At 40.6% G+C, this 7,501-nt stretch overlaps 1 non-coding gene across 1 annotated transcript; it reads right to left on the bottom strand.

Moving 5' to 3' along the window:
• Positions 1–419: 419 nt before the first annotated feature.
• Positions 420–491, bottom strand: Trnaa-cgc (transfer RNA alanine (anticodon CGC)). Its single transcript has one exon. It is a non-coding gene; the product is annotated as a tRNA-Ala (tRNA).
• Between the last annotated feature and the right edge of the window lie 7,010 nt (positions 492–7,501).

The following is a 7,501-nucleotide window of genomic DNA, read 5'->3' on the forward strand; positions in this document are numbered from 1 at the left end:
TATATATAGTTCACAGACAAGAAACCAAATAAAAACCAAACTTGGTGAATTAATGAAGGTGAAATCATTTAAAAAAACAAACAAACAAACAAACAACACCGGGCGGTGTTGGTGCACGCCTTTAATCCGAGCACTCTGGATGCAGAGGCAGGCAGATTTCTGAATTCAAGGCCAGCCTGGTGTACAAAGTGAGTTCCAGGGAAGCCAGGGCTATACAGAGTAACCCTGTCTCGAAAAAATAAATAAATAAACTTTCTTGAGGCCTGACCAGGCTGGACGCACCAAACTATGGAGGTCTCCATGGAAATATCGTCAAATTTATAGAGGAACATTGTTGTCATGCTCATAGATGAGCCCTTTTATTATCCTCTGTTATGACGCTCTAAGTAGCATGAGTTCCGGAAGAAAAGGGAAAGCTTGGGAGATGCCGGGAATCGAACCCGGGACCCCACACATGCGAAGCATATGCTCTACCACTGAGCTACATCCCCGGCTATGATACTGGGGTGATTATAGCCTATATCAAGATACAATGAACTTAACAGCATTTATAGAGCCTGAAAGGATTCACATCACATCTTTGCGTATGATTTCTCACTTCAAGTTTAGTATTTTGATGGGATGTTTAGATTATTTATACTATGAGAAAAACATCTATTTTCAACGGAAATTAAGAAATATCAATAACAAGAAATGTTGTGCTCTGGAAAACATCACAGACTTACTATGAATTGAGGGTGTTATGTCAAATTTATTATAATGTGTATCTGCAGGGTTAGGAAGGTCAGGCCAAGGTGGCGTTAGAGGTTGGGTAGATGGCATTGCAAGGTTGGTACAGTGAGGCTGGGGCTGCCTTTAGCCCTGTGTGCCTCCCTTCAGGGCTGCCTACCAGGAGCTCTCTGAGACCCAGACCCCACGGTGCTGGAATGCAGGATAAAATTATTTTTCAGCAAATATTTACATTTATAAAGGTACCGAGGAAGTATAAACCTTGAATATCAGATAGTGTTAAGGGGACAAGCATACAGAGGTGCCTTGATCCTGCCCCTGAAGGAAACAGTTTTTGCCCACCCCTAGTTTAAAGAACTGGAGTGAAGCGGTTTCTCTCACTACTGCGTTCACAGGCTGTGCATTTGGATGCCCTGATAGGTGGCAGTTGAATCTCACATCCAGAGTGCAGTATTATGCTAACGCATTAAAGTGATCTGGTTGGGTATCACAGTGCCACAAAAGGACATCACAGAAAGGAAATTAACAAGTCGTTCACTAGCCTAGACTGTGACAGGCGTCATAGCTGCAAACACCCTCTTATTCTCTTATGGAGACTGGGGATCCCTGCATTGAACCATGTCCAGAAAGTTTACATCCCAACCAGCATCAACAGTTCTTTATTCTCCAGTGTGGCTGTCTATGCTCAGTCGTTTTTCCTTTTTTAAAATTATTCTCATTTTTATGTTATTTTATTTATTTACATTCCAGTCATGGCCCACCATCGATCCCCCTCCCACAGTTCCTTGTTCCACTCCTCCTCCCTCTTGCCTATGAGAGCCCCCCCTTCCTCGCCCTTCCCTGAGGACTCAAATCTATCAAGGATTAAGCACATTTCCTCCCACTGATGCCAGACCAGGCAGACATTTGCGGTATATGAGTCAGGGGCCTCACATTGGCCCTGTATGCTCCTGGTTGGTGTCTCAGTCTCTGCGAGCTCCCTGAGGATCAGGGTTAGTTGAGTCTGCTGGTCTTCCTATGGGGTCGCTCTCTCTTTAAACTTTTTCAGTCCTTCCTGGATTTCAACCATAGGTTGGATCCAATGGTTGAGTATAAGTATCTGCCAGTGCCTCAGTCTGCTGTTCATAGAGCCTCTCAGAGGACAACCTTGTCAGGCTCCTGCATGTAAGCACACCATAGCATCAGTAATAGAGTCAGGCCTTGGTTCTCCATCCAAACACCAATGAAATGGATCCCAAGTTGGGCTGGTCACTGGACGCCTTTTCTTCAATCTCTTCTCCATTTTCTTCTCACAGATTTTTAGACAGAAACAGTTTGGGGATCAGGGTTTTTGACAGTGTATTTTTAACCCCGTCTTTCTATGGGAGTTGGACACTTTGAGTTCCCTCTCACCATTGCTGGACATTTTGCCTAAGGTCACCTTCAAAGAGTCCAGAGTCTCATACCTCCTGGGTATATGGAGGTGCCCCTAATTTCCACTACCAGAGGCTGCATATTTCAATTCATTCTCTTGGCTGTCTGGGCTTCTCTCGTGTCCCCTCGCATATCTGACCCTGTTCCTCCTTTCCCCTCTCCCTCTCTTCTCCCATTCAGGTTCTTCCCTCCCTCTGCCTATGTGATCATTATCTTCCCCCTTATAAGTGAGATTAAAGCCTCCTTACTTGGCCTTTCTGCATGTTACTATAGGATATGTACAACCTATATGTCCATAGGCTCTATCCTAGGTATTCTGTTGTCTTTGGCTAATATCCACTTATCAGTGAGTACTTACCATGCAAGTACTCTGGGGTCTGAGTTACCTCATTCACAATGATATTTTCTAGTTCCACCCATGTGTCTGACAAATTCATAATGTCCTTTGTTTAAAAAATCCTTTATAGTATTCCCTTGTGTAAAATAACCACATTTTCTATATCCATTCTTTGTTTGAGGGACATCTGGGTTGTTTCCAGATTATGGCTATTACAAATAAGGCTGCTATGGACATGGTGGAGCACCTGTCCTGTGGTATGATGGGGTGTCTTTTGGGTATATAACTAAGAGTGGTATAGGTAGAGAAGGAACTGAGATAGCAGAATCAACCTCATGGTTTTTTTTTAAATATTTTTATTAAGTATTTTCCTCAATTACATTTCCAATGCTATCCCAAAAGTCCCCCATACCCTCACCCCTACTTCCCAACCCACCCATTCCCATTTTTTGGCCCTGGCGTTCCCCTGTACTGGGGCATATAAAGTTTGCATGTCCAATGGGCCTCTCTTTCCAGTGATGGCCGACTAGGCCATCTTTTGATACATATGTTTTTAATTAGATGTTTTCTTAATTTACATTTCAAATGTTATCCCCTTTCCTAGTTTCCTCTCCAAACATCCCCTATACCCTCCCCCTCCCCCTACGTCCCACCTACCCACTCCCACTTCTTGGCCTTGGTTTTCCACTATACTCTGGCCTAGAGTCTTCGCAAGACCAAGGGCCTCTCCTCACACTGATGGCCTACAAGTCTATCCTCGGCTACATATGCTGCTAGAGACATGAGCTCTGGGAATACTGGTTAGTCATATTGTTGTTTCTCCTATAAGGTTGCAGACCCCTTCAGCTCCATGGGAACTTTCTTTAGCTCCTCCATTGGGGACCCTGTGTTCGATCCAATAGGTGACTGTGAACATACACTTCTGTATTTGCCAGGCACTGGCATAGCCTCACCGGAGACATCTATATCAGGGTCCTGTCAGCAAAATCTTGTTGGTATATGCAATAGTGTCTGGGTTTGATGATTGTTTATGGGATGGATCCCCGGGTGGTGCAGTCTCTGAATGATCCTTCTTCAGTCTCAGCTCCAGGCTTTGTCTCTGTAGCTCCTTCCATGGGAATTTTGTTCAGCTTTCTAAGAAGAAATGAAGTATCCACACTTTGGTCTTCCTTTTTCTTGAGTTTCATTTGTTTTGTAAATTGTATCTTGGTTATTCTAAGTTTCTGGGCTAATATCTACTAAGCAGTGAATGCATATCATGTGTCTTCTTTTGTGATAGGATTATATCACTCAGGATGATATCCTCCATTTGCCTAAGAATTTCATAAATTCAGTGTTTTTAATAGCTGAGTAGTACTCCATTGTGTAAAGGTACCACATTTTCTGTATCCATTCCTCTGTTGAGGGATATCTGGATTCGTTCCAGATTCTAGCTATTATAGATAAGGCTGCTATGAACATAATGGGGTCCTTATTACAATTTGGAACATTTCTGGGTATATGCCCAGGAGTGGTGCTGCTGAAACTTTCAGTAGTACTATGTCGAATTTTCTGAGGAACCGCCAAACTGATTTCCAGAGTGGTTATACCAGCTTGCAATCCCACCAGCAGTTGAGGAGGGTTCCTCTTTTTCCACATCCTCTTCCTCTTTCTCCACATCCTCACCAGCATCTACTGTCACCTGAGTTTTTTATCTTAGCCATTCTGAATGGTGTGAGGTGGAATCTCAGGGTTGTTTTGATTTGCATTTCCCTGATGATTAAGGATGTTGAACATTTTTTCAAGTGCTTCATAGCCATTCAGTATTCCTCAGTTGAGGATTCTTTGCTTAGCTCTGTACCTCATTTTTGAAATAGGGTTATTTGGTTTTCTGGAGTCAGCTACTTGAGTTCTTTGTATTTATTGAATATTAGTCCCCTATTGGATTTTGGATTGTTAAAGATCCCTTCCCAATCTCTTGGTGGCCTTTTTGTTCTTATTGAAAGTGTCTTTTGCCTTACAAAAGCTTTGCAATTTTATGAGGTCCCATTTGTCAATTCTTGATCTTACTGCACAAGCCATTGCTGTTTTGTTCAGGAATCTTTCCCCTGTATCCATATTTTCAAGGCTTTTCCCCACTTTCTCTTCTATGACTTTCACTTTGTCTGGACTTCCTTGATCCACTTAGACTTGAATTTGTACAAGGAGATAACAATGGATTAAAGCACATTCTTCTACATGATAGCTGCCAGTTGAGCCAGTACTATTTGTGGAAAATTCTCTTTTTTCCACTGGATGGTTTTAGCACCTTTGTCAAAGATTAAGTGACCATAGGTGTGTGGGTTCAATTCTGGGTCTTCAACTATATTCCATTGATCTACCTGTCTATAGCTGGACCAGTACCATGCAGATTTTGTCACAATTGCTCTGTAGTACAGCTTTAGGTCAGGCATGGTGATTCCTCCAGAGGTACTTTTATTATTGAGAATACTTTTTATACCCTAGGCTTTTTGTTATTTAAGATGAATTTGCAAATTGCCCTTTCTATCTCAGTGAATAATTGAGTTGGAATTTTGATGGTGATTGCATTGAATCTGTAGATTGCTTTTGGCAAGATACCCATTTTTACTATATTAATCCTGCCAATCCATGAGCATGGAAGATCTGTACATCTGAGATCTTCTTTGATTTCTTTCTTCAGAGATTTGAAGTTCTTATCATACAGATCTTTCACTTGCTTAGTTACAGTCACACCAAGGTGTCTTATATTATTTGTGACTATTGTGAAGAGTGTTGTTTCCCTAATTTCTTTCTCAGCCTGTTTATTCTTTGTGTAGAGAAAGGCCAATGATTTCTTTGAGTTAATTTAGTATCCAGATACTTCACTGAAGCTGTTTATCACGTTTAGGAGTTCTCTCGTATAATTTGTGGGGTCACTTTTATATACCATAATATCATCTGCAAATAGTGATATTTTAACTTTTTCCTTTCCAATTTGTATTCCTTTGATCTCCTTTTGTTGTCTAATTGCTCTGGCTAGGTCTTCTAGTACTATATTGAATAGGTAGGGAGAAAGTAGGCAGCCTAAAGACACTGCTCAACTTCACCCATTTTGGAAAGGCTACAAAGAATGCAATACAAATAAGATTCAGTGACTTGGAAGAAAGACAAGTACTGGCAGAGATGTTTAGGTAGTAAGGGAGAGTGAGAGCAACTAAAAAAGTGAAGACAGAAACAAAAGGAGAGGGAAGGAGAGAGGGGACCAAAGGTCAAGTGTGGGGAAGGGTTAAGGAGTAGCAGGCCATTCATTGACAAAGGGAACCAAGTGCTTAGGCAGTGGTGGATAATTGCTGATACTCAAACGACATAGTGCTAAGAAAATATGTGTCAGTATATCTCTGTGAGTCATGATTTTTTTTTTTGCATTATATTTCACTCTGGAGGATTTCCTTAAATTTCCCCTTTTATTAAAAATAAATTCACTTTTCCTCCCCTAAAAGATCCTAATTTAGGCTTCCACTCGCTGTACTCCTCTCAGATCCACTCCATAGTCCCTCTCATCTGGATCCACTGCCTTCCTGTCTCTCATTACAAAAGCACAGGCTTCTAAGATATCCATCAAAACATACCAAAAGTAACTTAGAATAAGATAAAACAAAACTACCACATAGAAAATGGACAAGACAACAGAATAGAAGAGCCCAAGTGTAGGCACAAGAATTAGAGACCCACCTATTCACACACTCAGAGGTCCCATAACAAGAGAAACCTGAAAGCTATAATATATATGCAGACTTCCTGGTGCAGATTTTGTGCCTTTATAATAGAATTGATATTAAAATCCTTTCTGATATTAAAACTGCAATGAGAACTCTTTCAGTCTCCACTTGTCACAAGTTAATTGATTCAGAGATACAAAGCAGTTATTTACAGCTTTGAACACATTCCCAGAGATAGTAAAACAATTAAGAAAGGTTGTAAAACAGAAGTGACAATTAATTGTAGGTGCAAGGACAGAAGATAAAATATTGACTGGGTTTATTTATAAAAAAAATTTCAGTGGCAACTTAGTTATGTTTCTTAAGTCTCCAGGAACCTGTAGAGCTAGTGACAGATAATGAATATCTAGTCTTTTTTTAATGTGTGACATTGTACAAGCATTTATTAAACTATTTGTTTGACAAGTTTCCACACTTTAATAGGAAGCATCAAAACTCAGTAAAAGTCTGTATAGAAACGCAAAATGTTTTGGAATATACAAGGTCATATGGGACAAGGTTGTTAAAAGGTTAAAGGTAACGATCCAATTTAATACTATTTTTTTCTGTTTTCCAACAATGTGTTGTGATAGAGAATTGACTTACAAAATTTACCAGTCTTAATACCTATGAGTAACAAGCATGCTGAGAAATGGGTCATGGGCATGCTCCTCTTCCCAGATTCTCAAATAAAATAAAATATTTAGAATATACATAACCAAAAAGGGAAATATCATCTACAATGAAACTTTGAATGTGTGAAGAAAGAGATTAAGGAAGATACTAGAATTTCTCTCTTCTATCTCTTGTATTCTATTGGGGATGCTTGTATCTATGACTCCTGATCTCTTTCCTAGGTGATTCAGAGCACCCATTTCCCCACATCACACAGTTATCCTCTAATATTGCCATTCTATGCTTTGATGCTGACTTTGTCCTAGTATTTAGCAATGAAATTCATTCCATCTTCATCAGATGCCTCTGGAGAATTTCCTGATTCTGAAAGTTGAATTCTGAGCCTGTGTATAGGACACAGACAGGGAGGGTACCAGGAAAGGAAAAGGTCTCATTTCCACTGTGTTTCATTCCCTGCCATTGCTGTGTGTGTTCAGTGTTGTGTGATGAGCTAGGAAGAGAAAGGCATTGTGGATACCTTCCACTGAAGTAGTCTGCTCCAACAGGACACCATCATTCCCTCCTCTGGGTTTTAGATGCTTTTTCCTCCTGGTTTCCTCTACTTCATGTGTTTATTTCCCTGTGTACTACCATCCAGTGTGACAGAGAA

This window comes from Mus caroli, unplaced genomic scaffold (genome assembly GCF_978045245.1).
Source record: "Mus caroli unplaced genomic scaffold, Mus_caroli_1 scaffold_5, whole genome shotgun sequence".
Taxonomy (NCBI): Eukaryota; Metazoa; Chordata; class Mammalia; order Rodentia; family Muridae; genus Mus; species Mus caroli.